Source organism: Pseudonaja textilis, chromosome 8, assembly GCF_049901715.1.
Source record: "Pseudonaja textilis isolate UNSWEBS1 chromosome 8, rPseTex1.2, whole genome shotgun sequence".
Classification (NCBI taxonomy): Eukaryota; Metazoa; Chordata; class Lepidosauria; order Squamata; family Elapidae; genus Pseudonaja; species Pseudonaja textilis.
Genome location: NC_141997.1, coordinates 28,407,246 through 28,428,697, shown reverse-complemented (window position 1 = coordinate 28,428,697; position 21,452 = coordinate 28,407,246). Strand labels below are relative to the sequence as shown.

Here is a 21,452-nt window from a genome sequence, read left to right as displayed (position 1 = left end):
TACTTATTGTTGGGCTCTTATATACTATTTTTTCTTTGTAGGAAACTAGTATGAACTTTGAATTTCAGGAGAGAATGGAGACAATGGAGACAGAACCTGTCTGTCCCAAAATTACAAAATATACTCTGGAGAATGTTCCACAATATAATAATCTGAGTTTGCATTCAAAGGTTTGCTTATAAATCCCAGTATAGCTATGGATTTATTGATTGTCTAGACTAACATAAGTTACTTAATTTTCAGCATCAATAATATACATGAATCAAGTTATTTATAAATGAAAGTGAGCATGCATTGATCAATTGCTGAGGCCTTAGGTTTATTCCAAAGTTCTCACCTAGAAATGAGATTCAAGGCACATTTAAAATCTACAATGGTAACATTAAAGATATGAATATGATTAACAGATGCTGAGATGTAAGACTGAATAAGATAGTATAGTAAGCAGTTTGACACATTGAAAGAGCACCATTGACAATTAAAAAAAATCTAAGACTATTTAATGCTTTACAGAAAGTATGTACAAAAAAAACCTTTATAAATGTTTTGTGTGGTAGGGACACTTCCAAGTATACAATGGCTTTCAATAGAATGAGAAAATGCAAAGAAAAATATAATTTCTAAGACATATAATAGCATTCCTTGGGCATTAGTAGTATGGACCAATCCATGGTCTAAATAATACAGTAACACTGCCTTTCCTAAATTGATGAATTCACTGAGGATCATAGGAATTAAAATACAACCCATTTAGATAGCACTTGGTCGAGGAATCCCCCAATATAGATTTGTTTAATCCAGTTATTTTAGTTATGGAAACTATTAGCATTAATAATTGCGATTTCTTATCATGGAAACTAGACTAACTGAATAAGCTGGGGCTGCTCATGGGTTAGATAATACATTGGCATAGATGAAATTTTAGCCATACTGTGAATGAGTCAGTTGAAATCACTTGGTATTAATAAGTCTCTAAATACATTAGAATCAAGTGTGAATTGGTTTAGGAGAGGGAGGAGCTGGCGTTGCGACAATACGGCATGCGATCTTGGAGGTCTGAGATCGCTCCCGATATCTTTGCTCCTGGACGGTCCAAGTGGATCTAAACCATCCTGAAGAGACGGTGAATGTAAAGAGCTCATCCTGTTGATCCCAGGGCTATCACAAAGTCCTTGGTAGATCCAGGAGAAGTTCTTTTTGCCAGCGGCAAAGAGGCAGCCATTAAAGCTGCTGAAATTGGGACAGCTCCAAAACAAAAGAGAATGAAAGAGAAAGTGTGCCAGTTTGGTGAGAACTTTTCTTTATTTAAAGATTTGAGAGGACACCCTAAGGAAAAGAAAGAATCTGTAAAAGTTTTTTGACAGAAGTGAATAAGCGTCAATTTTAAACAGGAATGTCAAAGTAATATTTTTATTTTTTTTTCTTATTGCTGATGATCCTATATTTTGAAACAGGACTGGTTTTTTCCTTTTTTTAATCTACTCTTTTCTTTCCCCCTTTTGATTTTATAATATATTAAGCCAGAGACTCCCCTTTAGTCTTTTTTTTTAAAAAATATTTTCTTCCTTTTTAAACTAATTCTTATTATACTCTGCTGGAAAAGGAGGGGGAAAGTGAAAGCTAAAGAAACTTTGTAACACTGCCAACTAGAGGCTTGGAAATACTCTACCTTTCCTTTGACCAGACAAAGCTGAGAAAGAATTGAGACTTTTTTTCAAGGACACTGCTTGTTTGATAAGATAGAGGGAAGAGCATGGGAGAGTATTATTGCAGGTGCTCTTCTGGGTTTCTATCAACAGCTGGAGTCTGGTATTGAAACCTAGGGGAAAAAAAGGTGATTAGTTTTTGGAGAAGAGAGTTATAATAAGAGCCTTGGATAATTAAACAAAGTGCAGTGTGCCCTTTTTACTTTTTCTAAGTTGTGCTAACCCTCCTCACCAGCTTTATTGTATTTCTTTCTGTCTTTTTTTGCAATAGCTATTTGGATCTTTGGCTTTGTTGGGGCTTGTCTTTTTTTTTCTTTTTTTTCCTTTGGAAGTCCAATCTCTACACTTGCTTTTTATCTTAAAGGGAAAGCTTTAGTATTAATGTTTCCTTTTTAAAAAGGGAATAGCCTTTTTTTCTCCTTTCCTGGTATTTTTGTTTTTTCATCTACCTTTCTGGTTTATTTTTATGTACTCTTTTCTATTTGAGACCTCTCAATTGGATTAAGGTGTTGAAGAACCTGAAGAATTTTTCCTTTCCTTTTTTTCCCCAAGCCTTTTTCTTCATCTAACCACTGATTGGATTAAGGTATACAAGAACCTGAAGAAATTTTGTCCTCTCTTTCTTTCTTCTTCTTTTTTATCAATACTATTTGGCTTCTTTTTTCTACTATTTTTACTTCAAACTACAACTGGTTATTTCACAATTGGATTAAGGTTTAGAAGAACCTGATGATTTTGAATTGCTTAAAATGAGTAGGAAACTAACAGCTCCTGGTTCTTCAAATTCTACATCCTCCTCTCCACCATCTGGAGGACAACGTTCAATACAGACAATGTTAAAGCAAGAAAAAGAACAAGAAAAAGTGACTCTGCAGATGATTATGCAAGGAATTCAAAATATTCAAGCAAGATCAGAGAATATTGAAAAGAGAATAGAGAACATTGAACAAAGAACAGAGAACATTGAACAAAGAACAGAGAACATTGAACAAAGAACAGGGAAAACCAATGAAAAAGTGGAGAACATCCAACAAATGATGTTGAAGTATGATGAGAGATTCCAAAAAATTGAAGAAAAAGATAAACAAAGAGACAAGAAGATTGGAGATATTGATAATAGATTAATGGTGGTTGAACAGGATAAAAGTGGTATGTTGAGATGGGAGATGGATAGATCAGAAGTCTATCTTAGTTTCCAAAATGTAAAGGAAGAAAAAGGACAAAACTTAGCTGAGATAATGATAGAAATATTGGCCGAAGCTTTGGAAATAACTCAAGAGAAGATGATGGATGGAATAGATGAGGTTTATTGAGTTTTCACAAGATATGCAATGAGAAATAGCTTACCAAGAGAAGTTCACATTAGATTTACAAAGAAAGCCATTAAAATGCAAATATTGCAAGTGGCAAAAGAGAAAACATTGAAATATAAAGACAAGGAGACTGTGGTTTTGAAACAAATACCCAGAAGAGTGAGAGAGATGAGAATACCAATTCCTGACTAAAATGCTACTTAAAAAAGAGGTAAATTATAGATGGCTGATACCAGAAGGTTTAATGTTCACATGGCAAGAACAGAGACATAGAATTGACTCAATTGAGAAAGCAGAATTATTTTATACAGAATTTTTTGGAGGGAAAGAGGAAGAGGCAGAAAAAGAAATCTCACTAATTGAATTCCAAGAGGACTGCCAAATAGCGATTGAAAAAGAAGAAGGTGCAGTAGGTGGAAAGGTGGGAGCCAAAGAACAATGTGAACCAAGATCTATGAGAGCTGCTAAACCTAACTACAAAATATAATCATGGAAGAGAAAACACTGATTACAATTAATATAAATGGACTTAACTCAGCCGTTAAAAGAAGGAAAACCTTTCATAAATTAGAGAAATTAAAATTTGATATAATTTGTCTACAAGAAGTACATATTAAAAAACAATATGAACAATTGTTGATACAGCCAAAACTAGGGAAAATATTTACTTCCTTGACACAATGTAAGAAAAGAGGAGTGGTTTCATATATTAAAGAGACCATCCCAGCAAAATTGATTTATACCGATGATGACAGAAGTATACTAATGGTGGAAATAGTGGACAGTAATATGAAAACACTCCTGATTGCAATCTATGCCCCGAATGACAAACAAGAAGAATTCTACAAAAAATTACATATGAAAAGAATCGAACTGGACTATGCTAATATAGTTATGATGGGAGATTTTAATGGAATTGTAGACAATAAATTGGACTATACAGCACAGAAAACAATAAAGCAAAACAGAGTCTCCCTAAATCTTTTTTTAAAATGGTAGATGAAATAAACTTAAAAGATACATGGAGAGAAAGAAATGCCAAAACTAAACAATACACCTTCTATTCAAATAGACACTTATCATGGTCCAGAATAGATATGATATGGATGTCAACAGAATTGATAACTAATATTCAAGAAATAAATATTGAAACAAGTACTTGGGCAGATCACAATCCAATGACAATTAAATGGAAAGAACAAAAAAGAAGATCTAGATGGACGTTAAATAATACTATTTTAAAGGAAAAAGACTTCACACATGGATGGAGAAAGAATTGGCTTTTTTCTTTAGAGAAAACAAAAAAGAAGATACATCAATTCAGAATGTATGGGGTACAATGAAGGCATACGTTAGAGGCTTGATAATAGACTATACAAGGAAAAGAAATACTATGAAAAGGCTAGCCTCTTAGAGGATGAGTATAAAAGACTTGAAAAAGAGCTACAGAAAATGCCACAGAAAAAGGACATCAAGCTAAAAATGGATATAGTTAAACATAAAATGGGTCAAATAGAAAAAGAAGAATTAGCACAGAAAAGTAGAGGTGCTAAACAGAACTACTTTGAAGACGCGAACAAACCAGGTAGATGGTTAGCATACAAAGTGAGAAAGGAGAAAGAATCAAGGAAAATATTGCAATTAACAGATGACCAAGGCCAAGTTTGCTATGGTAGTAAAGAGAAGAAGAAAATCATTCGAGACTTCTATGGGAAGAGGAAAGAGTTAAACAGTACTTACAGAATGCTTACCTCAGATACCTAAAGAGATTGAAACAATGTTAGAAAGCAATATAACGATGATGGAGTTAACTGAAGCACTTAAGAAGCAAAGCACCAGGCCCAGATGGACTTCCAGCAGAATTTTACAAAACATTACAAGAATTGTTGAATCTCCCATTGCTAGAAGTTATGAATGAAGTTTGTTAAAGAAGATAACTAAATCATCGTCAGAAGCCTACATTACACTTATTCCAAAAGAGGAGGCCGATCCATTACAAATTAAGAACTATAGACCTATTTCTCTACTAAATGTAGATTATAAAATCTTTGCTTTAATATTGGCAGAAAGACTTAAAAATATCTAAATAATTTTATTCATCCTGATCAAAATGGATTTCTGCCAAAGAGACAAATTAAAAATAATATGAGAGTTATCTTGGACATCTTGGAATACTATGAGGCACATCCTGAAAAACAAATGGCTCTGATATTTCTAGATGCACAGAAGGCATTTGATAATGTGAATTGACGATTCATGTTATTACTGCTGGAACAGATGGGCTTCGCTAGAAAATTTATTCAAGCAATAGAAGCTATATACTATAAGCAAACGGCAAAGGTAATGATAGAGGGAGAACTGACAGACTCTATCAATATAAGAAAAGGAACAAGACAAGGGTGCCCACTATCACCTTTGTTGTTTGTGTTAACTTTGGAAGTGCTAAACAGAAATATTAGAGATGAAAAGAATATAAAAGGAATGAAAATCAAAAAGGAAGAATTTAAGCAGCAAGCATTTGCAGATGATCTGGTTTTCATCTTAGAAGACCCACTAAAAACAGCACCAAAATTGATAGAAAAGATACATATGGAAAGGTGGCTGGTTTGAAAATAAATAAAGATAAGACAAAGATCTTGACAAAGAATATGCTATTAAGACAAAAGGAAGAACTGGCAGACCTATTGAAAATTCAGGTCATGAATAAGATCAAATACTTGGGGATATATTTGACAGCAAGATGTAGTACATTAAAAGAGAATAATTATATCAAACTTAAACAGCAGATAGCGGTAGATCTGGCGAAATGGGAAAATTTACAACTGTCACTAATAGGGAGAATTTCAACAATCAAGATGAATATATTACCCAGAATTTTATATTTGTTTCAAACAATTCCAATTAGGCTTGGAAAAGATTACTCTGAAGATTTAAATAAAATTGTGTTGAAATATATATGGCAAGGTAAGAAAGCGAGAATAAAGTTAAAACTTTTGCAAGATGCTAGAATTAGAAGAGGATTTGGTTTACCTAATTGGGAGTTGTATTATCAAGCTACAAATCTGATGTGGGTTAAGGAATGGATAACACTAAGAAATACTAGATTGTTGACATTAGAAGGACATGATTTGTTGTTGGGGTGGCATGCTTTTTTATGGTATAAAGGAACTAAAACACAGGGGTATTTTAGAAGACATTATATACGGGAGTCTCTGTGGTTAAACTGGGAGAAGATTAAAAGACAATGTTATTTGAAAATTCCAGTCTGGCTATTGACTATTGAAGCATTTTCTTATCCTATAATATACAAAAAGGAACAAACAGTTAGATATGGTGAAATATTGAATGAAAAGGGTGAACTCAAATCTATACAAAAACTAGAGGAGCAAGGTATAAAGATGAATTGGTTTTCATATGTGGAAATACATTCAAGGTATGATAAAGATTCTAAAATGGAAGGTTTCTATGATAAATTGACTGATTTAGATAAGATTTTGACAGGTACTGATGAAAAGGTGATTAAAAAGTTGTATGGATATTTATTAGAAATTAAATTAGAAGAAGAACAAGTTAAAGAAACTATGATTGCTTGGGGGAAGAATTTTGGATATGGGATTGATTTAGAGAAATGGCAAAAATTGTGGTCTCAAAATTATAAAATGACAATGTCAACAGCATATAAAGACAATTTGTATAAGATGTTTTACAGGTGACATTTCCCCCCCAACAAGAATAGCAAGAATGTTCAAGAATAAATCTGAAAAATGTTGGAAATGTCATAAGACACCTGGTTCATATTACCATATGTAGTGGACTTGTGCGGATGCTAAAAAATATTGGACTAAAATCCACATGTGGTTGGAAAAAATGATAAAAAAACATATAGACTTGAAACCAGAAATATTTTTATTGGGAATTTTACCTGAAATATATAGTAAAGACTTGAAATATCTGATTGTAAATGTATTAATAGTGGCTAGGATTGTATTTGCCAAAAACTGGGAAAATGAGAAAACGCCATCACAGGAGGAAATCATTAAGAAAATATTGGAATGTGCTGGAATGAGTAGATTGACATTTGAAATCAGAGAACAAGATGATAAACAATTTTATAAAATTTGGGATCTATTCTATCAATTGTTAGACAATAACACATGGTAACGAAATAAGTAAATTCTTAGAAAATAATAAATATATAAAGATGTATTTCTTTCTTATTATATCTACAAAATGATTTTAGGATAGATTTGGGATGATAATATGAACTGTTATAAAACAAACTAAGTAAAATATGATTATTTCGTAAAACATGAATGTATAAAAGTATAGTCAAATAATTGATTAATAATGATACTAAGGTTGATACTAATTTTTGATTGAAAATACGAGATTATATGCAATGTAATTGTAATTGAATACTATGAAATGGAAGCACAAAACAATTTGTAAACCAACTGGCACACTGTATGTATACATATGGAAGATGGCTTGATGTTTTTATATTTTTTTTGTTTATGTTTGTTTTTAAAAACCAATAAAAACTTAAATAAAAAAAAGTGTGAATTGGTTTAGCTATATTTTGAGTATAAAGCTACATCATGCATAGTCATCTGGCTAAATGAAATAAAAGTGATTCCTGTAAACTGTTGGCTTTACTGAAGACAATTCTATTGATGAAACAAAGCCAATTCTTGCACTAACTCACCATTCTTAGCCCAAGTTGGCAGCAAGATTGTTTTTCCTGATATAAATACCTTTATAGACAAGTAAAAGAAATCACCACATTCTCCAGTGACCTTGCCAAAGCACACCAACTCCATTTTCATACCCTTATAGTTTAAAGCTTTCAGTCCAACAATTTAGAAGGAGCAATTTGTAATTTATCAGAAATAAGCTCCAAATCTTAGATCCAATGAAAACATTACATGCATTATATAGTTAATAGAAAAGAATCAGGTGGATTGAAAAATGAGATGATTATGTGTGTATCCTGAGCATTTTTTAGATACATCCTTTATACAATGAGACAATGGGCTTTGAGATCCATTGCATATCTTCTAAAGATCACAAGGAAGCCTCTATAAATCTGTAGAAAGGATTCTAGAGTTTACATCGGAACTTTCAGAATGAAGCAGTAAGCTAAGAACATTTATATTTCCCAGAATCTGCTTTAAACCTGAAACTTTGGTTTAAATTAAAAAACCCAAGAACATTAACCCAAGGACATTAAATAATTAAGGACTTATTAAATTCTCATTCCACTTATCTGATATTTGTACAAACACAAATGAGGAAATGCAGTGATTTCTTAAAAATGATTTTATGGCATCATACTTTATAGAAATATGTCAGGCTGCAATATTTTTTGGAATACTAGTTCTGAAAAGTGTTTGTAATAGTTTTTGTAAACTAATTAGTGCAAGATTCATTTTCTTTTTCTCTTTGTTCTATCGCATTTTTAATTAGAGATAAACTGCAAAACAGATTTCATCTTAGATGTTCTGCAGGGAGCTGACATTAAACAAAACATTTGGGCATGGAAAATCGCAATTCACTTGACAGGTTTTTGTGTATTTTATGGGTTCTAAAAAGATTTTAAAATCTATTGTAATATTTTAAAGATGGCTGGATTGTGATCTTCTAGAAATACATAATCCTGTGTCAATAGCTGAGATGATCAGGAGGGTTAAGCTTTTATCAACCTCAAAATCCCTCTTGAGAATTGGAATCTAAATAGCACAAGATATTTTGAAAAGCCTTTCTCCCTATTTCTAATATTTTGGAACACAAGAAAGACAAGAAGAACTATACTTAGGTCTTGTTGATAAGTGATCTTGACTTAAGCAGTAAGTTCATCAAATTTGATATCAAATTGCTTAAAGTGGTGAAAGTCAACCGTTATTGTAAGGAGCTCCAGATTGGTTGAATATTAGGCAAAAGCCAAACAAAGTTGTGTTTAACTTAGTGTAAAGAGAGAGATGCAAAAGTCTAAAGAGATGTACACTTGGCAGTTCTCCTTAATTTACATCTCTAATTGGATCTGAGTTATCAGTTATAAATGAGCAGAAAAATAGACCTTCAGTGAAGATGTTACTTTATGGTGAGATCAATTAAAAAATAAAATAAAATTGCCAAACCTAATGCTCCCAAGCCAAGCAACAATATGTATGGAAGAACAATTCTAAACAAGCTCATTCACTTCTCCTCATATTCGTTAATAATAAGAAAATAGAGCTTATTTTACTTACAGCCCAGTGTTGTACCGTAACCCCACAGTAATGGGAAAAAGCAAAAATGGAGATACTAAAATGCAAGATGTGCTTCTAATATTTGGTCAGATCAATACATCTTAATCCTAAAGTAATACCTGTAATATTTTGGATGACATTATATAAAATAAAGGTGCAAGCAGGTTCTTTGCCCTGATCCCCAGGAGTCCAAGCTCTGATCACAGCTGGATATGGATAAATAACATGACTAAAGCAAAGTGTTACTAGCTGAAAAGATGTAGATTGGCATAGTGGAAACTTGAAAGGGAGGCTTGAAGAGATATAGATGGCCATGCCTGTCAGAGCTGTCATCTTCAGTTTTAGTTTCTGCCTCCCAAGTCCCAGCTGATTGGCTGGGGCTTTGTTTGTTGCCCTGCACAGGAGAACGGAACTGGAAAGTAAGTTAGCGGGGTGGGGAGGGAATGGGATTTTGTAGTATCCTTCCCCCAGGAATGGGGATTTTGCAGTAAACTTCCCCTGCCATGCCCACCAAGCCACACCCGCCAACCCACATCACGCCTACCAAGCCATGCCCACAGGACTGGTAGTAAAACGTTTTGAATCCCACCACTGCGAAGTAGGACAAGCCTGCAAATGCCATGCTGAGCTGGAAGTTCTTGTTTGTTGTACGGAGGAGGCAAAGAAAAGCATTTTTAAATATAAGAGGGGATCCCCTATTTGCCTAACTATGCAAGCACCATCCCTGCCTCCTGTTTTTTCTAAGTGCAGCAGTTGCTGTTTCACTGCGAAGAAACCACCAGGAACAATGGGGATAGTAGTTAATTATGAACATGCACATTTGTAATACAAATATGAAATGGATTTATTTTAAAAGAAAGGGAAAAAAAACTTGAAGAAGCCCCTTTGGTGATAGTAACCATTATTTCTAATCTTAGAAGTCCAGAGGAAGGATATCTGAATCTTCTACACAGGGACAATGAATATTAGCCAAGACTGGTTAGTGTCATATGAGAGGATTTCCCAGCTGTTTTAGTGTCCCCACCCTGCTAACTAGCTTTCCAGCTCTGTTCTCCTGTGCAGGGCAACAAAAGAAGACCCAGCCGATCAGCTGGGACTTGGGAGGGTGGGGCCAGTCAGAGGTGGTATTTGTTGGTTCTCTGAACTACTCAAAATGTCTACTACCGATGCTCTGGTAGAGAACCTGCCGAATACCACCTCTGCTCTGTATGCAACTCTGCATCCAGGGATCAGCCAGATTGGGCCTGTGGTTTCCCAGTAAGACTTCTTTGAATCAACTAAGAATAGTTATGCAATCTGGTGGCCTTTCTCTCTTGTTCACTTCAATTCCAGCATTCCACAGCTAAAGTTTTTAATACAGATTTTTGCCGAGTTTGACCTTGCAGTAAAGATCCCTCTTACTGTTCAGCTCCCTCAGGTTTTCCTATCAGCTATCTGTCCAAGATAATTTGAAAACGCCCACCAGAATTCATTCTGTCCAGAAATCTCTGTATTCTCCATTCCAACAATGGTTTAATAACTTGAGTTTGGATTTGAATAGCCTTCACTGGCTCAGTGCCATTTTTTTTTTTGCTGGAAATAGCAATAGCAATAACACTCAGACTTGTATACCACTTTATAGTACTTTATAGCTCTCTCTAAGCAGTTTACAGAGTCAGCCTATTGCCCCCAACAATCTGGGTCCTCATTTTACCCACCTTGGAAGGATGGAAGGCTGAGTCATCCTTGAGCTGGTGAGATTCGATCTGCCAAATTGCAGGCAGCTGGCTGCAGCAGAAGTAGCTTGCAGTACTGCACTCTAGCCACTGTGCCACCGAGGATGTATGGTTATTGAAATGGTTATTGTTGTCACCTATTATTATTGCTTTTCTCTTTGTTCTAAAAGAAACAGTACTTTTAACCAGGTTGATATCTTTTTGTTATAATAAAGAGGCGAAAAAAATTGAGGTCAGCACAATAATGGAAGATATCACCTGAAACAGGAATATCAAGAACTTAACAATGATAGAGTGTGAATTTACACTTGGTGCTTTAGATCACCAAAGCTCATCTGATGTTGCTAAACAAGGACAGCCATCCATCACCACTGGCTAAGTTGGTTGGAAATGCAGACCTCTACCCTAGCTTTGAATTATTTGTTTTGATGCTTTTTTGGTGGCTGGTTGGAATTTCTTGGCTCTGATAGCCTAGGTCTGGGATGTCCTTCTCAGGAGGACTTTTCAAGCTACTTTCTATTTGCTTTGGCATGGTCATTCAGATTCATTAATGAAATGCCTGCTGTTTATGATTAATAATGCACAGTACTTGGCAGAGCAAAGGTCTGCCCAGAGCTCTTTAAAGACAGAGCACTCAAATGGATCTTTGATGGCCTGGCTAGCTGCAGCCTGGCAGGGCAGAGAGAAAAAGCAGAAGGGCATTGGCATCTTTCTGCTGTTTTTCTGGCCTTTAAAGACCACAACACACAGATTTCCCAATCCATCAATATGAGGGAGAAAACAGACCACAAAATAACTGACGTGTTGTTTTTTTTAACCAAAACTATGGAAGTTGAGAGTTTACATCAGGAGTATCCAATCTTGACAACTTTAAAGACCTCTGGACTTCAACTCCCAGAATTCTACAGCCAGTCATCTTTACAGTCCTACATGACTTGGGATGAAGTTACCTGTGGCATCCTCTCTCTCCAGTTGTCCTATCCAGCCAGGTAGTCTCCTAGACTTTTCTCTCATAAATTCCAGCTATCATGTCAGCTGGAATTATAGGAATTGGTTCAATATAGCTGAAGGATGGGGAGATGCTGTGTTTATAGATAAATGGGGATGCTTGAAGAGTTTATTTGCTGATTTAATCTGCACTTTGACTGACCCTAAACTTTTCACTGATTTCCATATTTCTTGAAAATTCCAGTGCAGATTCTGACTTAAAAAATGTATCAAGATTCTTTTAAAATGTATATTTTAAGCCACTCAGGGTCATCTTGAACTGCAAGATGTGGCATATGAATTGAATAAACAAATAAAAATATTTTAAGGAAAAATGCAACTACAATTATTTTAATATAATATATACTTAATGTAACATTTGGGATAGTTTTTCTTACCACAAGTGGGGTATATAAGTATATTTATGTCAGGTCAATATTTTAAATAGAAGCAGGAAGTTAGGCAGTCCGTAAGAATCTACTACAACATCCAACTGATACATGTTTGTCAAAACCAGTGTTTCTCAATCTTAGCAACTTTTAAGCTGTGAGAACTTCAACTCCTCAAATTCCCTAGTCAAAATGGCTGGCTGGTGAATTCTAGGGATCAATGTCCATGCATTTTAAAGCTGCCAGTGTTGAGAAACACTGACATAAACTATACGTTCTCTGTACCATCCAAGGAAACAAAGAGCTTGAGTTATATGCTGGTTGGAAAGGAAAACCAATCTTCATTTCATTAACCGTGTCTTAGTAAGTATCATTAGTGGATTTTGAAACAGTTTTCCAGGTGCCTATTCATCATGGACAGGATTAAGATTCCACTTTAGTCTGTGCCGCAGCCAATCTATTTTACAGAGGTAAATGAATCATTTATCTATGCAATTAGCTGAAGCAGTACCTTCCTTCTCCCACAAAGAATCAGGGAGAGGAAATTACAAATTAAGTAAAGATGGTCACCTGTAAATCAAAAGCATCTGAGACCATTTGAGGTATTGCATGATGTTGACTTTTTTTCTTTCCAAAAAAAAAAAAAAAAAAGAAAGAAAGAAAAAGCATACTGCTTGGAAACAAATGAAAAAAATTGATATTTGAAAAATAATTAAATTTGTATCCTTGAAATCCATCATTTATGAAAGCAATTTATTATAATGGTTATAATCATCAAGGAGTTGGGATAGAACTGATTTTATTATGTCAAGCAATGCCTAACTGAACAATATTTAAAGTGATTAATCACAATTTGAAGAGGAGGACTATAATTGATTATAACTGATGCAGAGACTATTAGACAGTAAAAAAAATAAAGAAAAAGAGAATTTTGAATGAATCAAACATTTTATTATGGTCACTGATCAGAATAGCAAAGAAAAACATATTAAAATGACAATAAAGTAAAAACAAAACAAGATGTTACGATGAGATGTTCATCAGTGGGTAATCAAAAACTGCCCAATTTTAAAGGCAGTATAACAAAATTTTGGTATATTCAAGAGAACAAATCATACTGTACATAAGAAAGACCAGAATTTCCCAGGAGTTTTACTAGGTAAGGAGTTATAAAGTGTAAGTCCTGAGTCCTTACAGAGGTACCATGTAGCAGGACATGAGCTGTAGTTTCAACAACCCCTTGTCTAGAGGAGGCACTATCTTACCTCATAAGTGAATATTTTTTTAATTGACCCTCCAAAACTCTGTGGCGAGAGCACTGAAGTAGGTACTATTAATGTTATTTGGAATTTGGAAACAGTTATGTGGAGTCAATATCTCACTGGTTTGTAAAAAAGAGCTTGACTGCTCAATAGAATGTTATTAGAAAAGCAGACAGGAATTATTGATAGCTAGTGCTGTCTGGTGTTGTCATATAAGGCTTCTAGTTTAGGAGGAGGGAGAATGTCCCCATATTTAATTCTGAAAAAAGTAGAAAGACATAAGTAATAGATTTAGACAAGAAGTCTGACAGCATTTTTATACAGCTGAGTGGATGAAGAGCCAAAGAATATATTTTTGAATCAGACTGTGGATGCCATAAAATATTAGTAGAGAATAAAAATTGTATTGTGACTAGAATTTCTCCTTGTGGGATCTTCTGTGTCCTTTGGTACTGTCCAAATAATCTAGTCTTTAACATGTCAGTGCAACAACCTGACAAAATGGTAATCACACCATTGAAAGAACATGGGAATTAAGCCTGAGGAGAACTTAGAGGAAATAATTGTGTTGTTCTGTTCCAATGGGAAGAGGAGGAGGAGGAGGATGACTTGGCCATTTTTATCTTAGGTTAAAATGGCATTTGTTTATATTAGAGAAGCAAGGACAGAAGTTGATGGAGAAGACACTGAATTTCACTAGGCTGCCTCGGGCGATGCTGGGCAGGATCTTGAAACATACAATCCTGTCTTCCAGTACTTTATTAATGTTCTCTTTCTAGTTGCTCAGCAACAGTTTCCTTATATGACCAACTGGAATTTTAGGAAAATTTGGATGGGGTAAATGTAATGATGTTTGAGGTAAGTCTTGAGAGTTCTGAAAAGAGAAGACTCTACACAGGGACATCACTGAATGAATAACACAGAATAAAATCACAGATATAATAAGAACAGAAATTGGAGCATAACACAATCACAATCAACTAGGATAGTTCTAAGTGCTGTGGAACAAATGATGAATTTTAGACTTCTGGAAAACAGTGATAGGTGCAGGGATAATGTGAGATTTTAATTTTATTATTGCTATAAGGTGCCCAGAGTTGTGTTTTACAAGATGGGCACCCACACAAGACTTTAAATGAATAAATAGAAAATTTAGAAAATGAAAGAGAGTTTGGTGTATGTGACTTGTAGGATTGACAGATAGACTTAGGTGCTGTGGGAGCAGATATGAGACTTTGTGAAAACTGAAGTAGAAAAATACTCTCCAAATTTCAAAGAACAAAAGATCCACATTGACATCATCAATAGTTTTCATGATTGCCAGTATATAAAAAGGATAACTAAAAAGGATGTTTGGTGATTAAGAACTTTCAGCTTCAAATAGTGGAAAATATCGAGAAAATGATTATGATAAACTTAATAAGATGATTTTAATAAGAAGAAAGAAATTACAGGAAAATTTATAGCTAAAATAAAAATACTCAAAAATAATTATTGAAGGGGTAAATGTGGTTAAGGGAAGATGGAATACTATAATAAAGCCATTTAGAAATGGGATTAGAATGGCAGAATCATTTACAGAGAAAGAATGTATTCAGGAACAGATCCAAGAGAAAGGGGAATGAGACACAATAAACCCGCTGTCAAGTAGAAAAGCACCAGGCACAGATGAAAACTTGTTAAACTTTAAACAGTTTAAAACTCAGGAGAAAGAGCAGTTAGTGCTAACAGCTTTATGTCAACGAATAGGAAACAAGGCTCTGTGACTTAGAAATTGAAAAAAAAGGTGTGTATATATACCAAAAAAGTACAAGAGAATATATAGTGTGTTGAAGTGTGCTAATTCTTCACACAAGGAAAACCGAGAAGAGCTCTGTCTGAAAAAGAAATGCCAACTATCAGACAAATTCAAAAAAAGCAGAGGGACATGACATCTGACAGCTAAAATTATCTAATAGATGAAGAAGAGGAAGAGAATAGAACAGGGAGATTTACCTTTATTTTATTAACAAAGTAGGACCTCTACATATCATGCTGGAATATGAAATAAATTTATGCTGGTAGGCATGCCAGAACTCTTGATTATTATTTTGAGGGTTCTTTATAATGAATAAGTACTATGGAAGCTGATTTAAAATTGAAGAAATGAATAATTCAAAATAGAGATGAAAGTGGCACAAGTATTCATATTGTACCCATATCTGTTTAACCTGTAGAGTGAATATATTATAAGAGTGGAAAGATTGGGAGAGGTGATACCTGTAATCTACACTGGACATAAAATTACCAAGAATCTATGATATGTAGATGTAACCATTTTGTTAGCTGAAGATAAAGGAACCTTCAGAAAACACATCAGGAAAGTAAAAATGGAAAGAGAAAAATCAAGGTAAATGTTAAATATTGGGAAGACATAGCTAAAGTCAGCCAGTATGCTTAGTAAAATCACAATTGCGAGTGAAGAAATGAAGACAATTTCCTGGGCTCAAGATTAGTATCCTGGAGAATACAGTAGAAGATTAATCTTACACAGGAAGGCAATAGCTGATAAGATCAGGAAGGATAATCAGTTTAAAAATTTACTTTTGGAAAATGTGCTTATGGAGATTCTCAATCATCCAGGTCATGGTTGTCCTAAATGTGCTTTGCCAAAGATAACTGGACTTTCTTGGTTTTTTTCCCTTGAAAATCTTTTGCTTCTCATCCAAGAAGTTTCTTCAGTTCTGACTGAATGGTAGGGAATAGAAAGATTTATATTCTTTGCAGTAGTTAACATTCTGAAGGTAGGTAATTGCCTCTCTGTCCGGCCTCAATGACACTCAGAGAGCTGAGAACCAACTTTCATTGTGCTAACAACCAGATGACTGCAAAGAATATAAATCCTTCTATTCCCCACCATTCAGTCAGAACTGAAGAAGCTTCTTGAATAAGAAGTGAAATATTTACAAGTTAAAAAACCAAGAAAGTCCTTTCGGGAATTGTCCATCTTTTCCAGCAATGGCATTGACTAGGAGGTGGTTTGGTATGGAAAAAAACAGAATAGTTCAGGGTTCTCCATAAATTTATTTCAGAACTGAGAAATGTTGCATGCCTCCCAGATATCCATATGACAAAAAAAATAAAAATAATTACCAAATTTTCATCTTCTAATGTGGCCCAGGGAAGGTGAAAGGTTGGACACCCCTGAATTAAAGCAATGCCTTTTTTTTCTTTCAAATTTGGAACATTTACCTCTGATAACTGCAAACTATGTCTAGTATGGAAGAGGTTAGACATAATTTAGGGCAGGACTGTCAAACTCATGCCATCATGGTGGCATCATCATGTGATGTATTGCAACTTTTTTCCCCAGGCATGGGTGTGGTCAGCATGGGACCAACCGGCCCATGAGCTGCAAGTTTGACATCCCTGATCTAGGGAGAAATGGAACTTTGTAGAATTCTCTGAAATGTTCCTGGTTCAATTTTGCACAGCTCTAGATATTTCTATGATAAATCTCAGGATAATGAAATCAGTAGCTTTGTCAGTGGTAATGGGGATTGGGGATATGCAAGCTTGGTACTGAGAGTGAGAAAAAAAAGATAGCCACTGTTGAATTATGAATTTGGAGATAGTTAAATTATGAATTTGAAGGCAGATACTGCAGGTGGACTGTAAGATGAACCAATTGGTCATCCCTGAAAGAAATAAAGACTGATTGCTTCTTTCATGAGGTGATTAGAAGCAGAAACTCATATACTGTTGGTCTGTGATGTGAGTAGGTGATGGACTAGATAAAAAGTCTAGGCTTGTCAAAGATGAAGGTGTAAAAGGAAAAAAAATGCTGAATAAGAAGGATGAAAAAAATTAGGGATATAGTTGGAACAGTCTTTGGAAGAGTTGGGGACAGTCAAGAGGAAGGACATACAGTTACTAGCACTGAGGTCCAAATAGACATGTTAAATAAAAAAAGAAAAGGAGTTAAATGTGAGGTTTGGTAAATTTTCCCATCCTGACAATCAAAAGTCGAAAATCCCAAAGGTGCTTTTTTGAAGAGGAAACTGGACTTTCTAGTTTTTCTTTGAAGATATTTTGCTTTAGACATAGATCCAGTTGCCTCTTGAAAAAAGCACCTTTGGGACAACCATGACCTGGATGACTGAGAATCTCCATAGACAAAAGCTGAAAAGATTATATTGATTAAGTCATGGAATGCAAGGGATGTGCTTCTGTGAAAACAGTATCATCCTGCTAATTCTATGTCTAAAGATGAATCAACTGTTCTTTTTAGAAAGGAAAATAGGGAATTTAAACCTTAATTGAATTTGGGCATGTTGCTGGAAATTATTTGATGAGACTTATCAGGTCAGCTATATCAGGATTCCTTGTCATGGGCTACTCTACCAAAGAGTGTATTTCCTAGTTTTTTCTCTTTTGCTCTCAGGTAGCATCAGGGTAAGACTGATCTTGTGTAATTCTTGTGGGTATCCTCAGACTTTGGATATTTCTTGTAGTAGTTTCCCATGTTTTCCAAATGCAGACTGCTTATTTATCATAATTGGAATTGAGCCTTAGGTTTTCCAGTTCATTTAATTCGCTTCATCCATATTTTCTTTGGCACTGTTCATTGAATCTTCTGGTGCTGGATGCATTCCCATGGTAGATTGTAAGGAAGGCAGTGTTCATGTTCAGCTACCATAGTCTGTGCTTTCACATTTCACCTTCAATTGTAGGTTGTATGATGACATAGCAGAATGGAAATATTCCTTCTCGGAAACATCCAGTTTATTTAAATCTGCATTTAAACAGTGCCCGTGTCTCAGATCCATATAGCCAGACTATTAAAATTAATTCCTGAAATATTTACATTCTTATTTCCACTGAAATGTTCTGTTTTCTTCCACAGGCACCAGTTCAATGATTCAATGACATCCAAAGGGCTCTGATCAATCCTGCTGTAGTTGCTGTTTCCTATTCTTCACAATCAATGCAAGATATTTGAACTGGCTCACCTGTTCTATTTGGATTCAATAGAGTCTCTAGAGCTCTATCTCAATAGAGACAGACAGCATACTGTGAACCATTAGTTGTCAAAAAGCTTTGTTTTGTCAGGATTAATTTTCAGGTTGTATGAACGGCCAATGTTTATGATGTCATGCAAAATGTCTGGGGCCTCTGTGTCATTATATACAAATATGGCACTGTCATAGGCGAACCAGAAGTTGGTCATATGTTGGGTTTCATTGCATTGTCCCCTTGCCTGCTGTCAAATCTTGTCTTCATTATAGCATCCACAATGACATTGAACAGCAGGGATCATGCAGCCTTGTTTAGTGCCAATTTGAATTGGGGAATTCCTCTGAAGGTTACTTTCAGTTATGCATATACTGTAGTTGCTAGAATATGATTTTTGGAGACGTGCTCAGTTTTCAGTGCTTTCCATAAAGTCAACTAATACACTGCAATATATACTGCTGAAGGCTGCTCCAAAGTCAATAAATACAATGAGTAATTCATTTGTCATTTGTCACATCAAATCCTCTGAATTGCCAGATGGTGAATTGCCAGATGGTGAACATCAAATCAAAGCATACCTGGGTTGGGTGAAAGGAGGCCTGCTGCTCACCAGTTGTCTGCTCTTGCTGTTTCTAGAAATGTAGTAGGAGGATTCCCATGAAGAGTTTTCCAGTGATTGATAAAAGGATTTTGTCTTGGTAGCTTTTACATTGGCGGCTGTTGCTACTTTTCAAAATAGAAGTCACAATCCCTTGTTTCCATACGATAGGAACTTTTAATAATGAATATACAGCTAAGGTAGGTGCTTCCTTTATTGTGCATTGTCAACAGTGTATCTGATTTGCACCGATCACCAAGTTTTTTTGGCACATTCATAGATAACTTCAGAGGCTTGTTTATTGTTCACATTGTCAACTAGTATCAGAGTGGCAAATCAGTTTGCTAATACTATTTGGAATTTGTGTTCGCAACCCGATTCAGCCAGTTTTGGCCAGTTCTGCTTTGTTGATGGAACCATTTATCATTTTCTGCATTGGAACTTATATTGAGATTTTGTGCAGATTGGAATCTCTGTCAACACCACATATCACATGTTCATCCTTGATAGATAATTGGAAACAGGTAGCATGCCCTCCTAGATCAATGTATCCTTGCAATTTAGGGTGCATCATGTAATCTGTACAGTATCATCCAACAAAATGGATACCCACACAACTTCATCAAAACATGATAAAGTGAGTTGACCAATCAACTCACAACAGTACAACCAACATAAGCTATGAAAAGGATAAAACTACTTTACATCAAAAACTTCTCGAAACAACCAACAGACTGTTACTACTGCACAGCATTACTGTAGTAGACAAACCAACTAAAGTCATCCAAAAATAATTTAAATAAACCAAAAGACCCAGTACCCCAAGAAAATAGGACTTACTGTATCTACTATATACATTATAAGGACTATAACGCCACTTTGTAGGATAGTCAGGCAGAAGATTAGCAGAGCACATACATGAACACCAGCTGTTAGTATGGTCTGAAGACATAATGGAAACTCATTAATCTCACAACACATGGACAACCTCCGCCATAGTTTCAACTGGGAAACTGTAAGCATGCTACACCAAGCTAAATCCAAAATGCTAAGGAATTGTTGGAAGCTTGGTGTTTAGATAAATCAGCCATCAACAGACACATAGAAACAAATCATATTTATACACCATTCATAAATGACAATAAAAAGTTGAGAAGGAAACAAAAAGACCAGAACATATCCAGTGGCTCACACCCTGATAAACAGAAATTAACACCAGCCAAACAATCAAGCAGAAAACAATAACCTAATCAACTGAAAAGGTAAACGTTTCTCTGTCAATTGTGCCAAGCTCTAGGACACTGTGCTCATCTCTATTTCTTGGCTGAGGAAGCCAGCATTGTCTAAAGACAGTTTCTGTGGTCATGTGGCTGAGATGGCTACATGTCAAAGGAGCATGGAACACTGTTACCTTCCCACCAAAGTGATACCTATTAATCTATTCGCATTTGTTTGCTTTCAAGCTGCTCGGTGGGAAGGAGCTGGACCAAGTCATGGGAGCTCACCCTGTTATGTGGAGCTCTGGTCTTGAACATGGACTGTCAGCCTTGACAACCTCAGCATCTTTAATCTTTAAGAGAACCTCACCCAATCAACACTGGACTCCCTGTATATAAACAGGGAGTCTACCCCACAGCCATTAGCACTGATACTATTATTTGCTTGGGTAATGAAATGTGCTCAAGCAAACATCCAAGCTCAGAGACCATGTGAGGTAAGCATATATACCAGTTCAAATTCAATTAACTCAAATCCTAGTAGTATTGCTAATGTTAGTCTGTAATACAACAGTTTTCTAAACCTTTTCATTATGTTGTGGAGAAAGTACACATTAAAGGATATTGGTTGCATAAATATGCAAGTGACAAGCAAGAAAAAAAACAAACCAAAATAAAAATAAAAAGTGACCAAGTGACTATTGTTGAGGTAATTCCCCATTAGGAGAATGAGTGCACACAGGGAGATGTAGTGAGAATGGTGAGGAAAAACACACAATTAGCACACAGATACACTGTATAGTAAAATGTAGGTTTTTACTTCCAGTAAATGGTTAAGCAAAGTTTAACAAGCAGTCCAAGTCATACATGATTAAAGCAGTCAGTTTTTCAGTCCAGGGATAATCCTAATATCAAACTCCAGTATCATAAATAGTTCAGTAACAAACTTACAGCAATCCAAGAAGAACGACGATCAGCAACAGTCAATAGGGAAAAATGCAGGAACAAAAAACAGCGAACAT

At 35.2% G+C, this 21,452-nt stretch overlaps 1 long non-coding RNA gene across 3 annotated transcripts in view; it reads left to right on the top strand.

The window, feature by feature from the left end:
- Positions 1-19,112, top strand: part of LOC148125160 (uncharacterized) — a 55,361-nt gene extending 36,249 nt beyond the window's left edge. For 2 of the 3 annotated variants that reach the window (XR_015744589.1, XR_015744588.1), the window contains 2 exons: positions 15,837-16,009; positions 18,506-19,112. This is a non-coding gene — a long non-coding RNA (uncharacterized LOC148125160). Of the gene's footprint in view, positions 1-11,682; positions 11,972-15,836; positions 16,010-18,505 lie in introns of those variants that run through there. The other variant, XR_015744587.1, reaches the window with a different exon arrangement.
- The last annotated feature ends 2,340 nt before the right edge of the window (positions 19,113-21,452 follow it).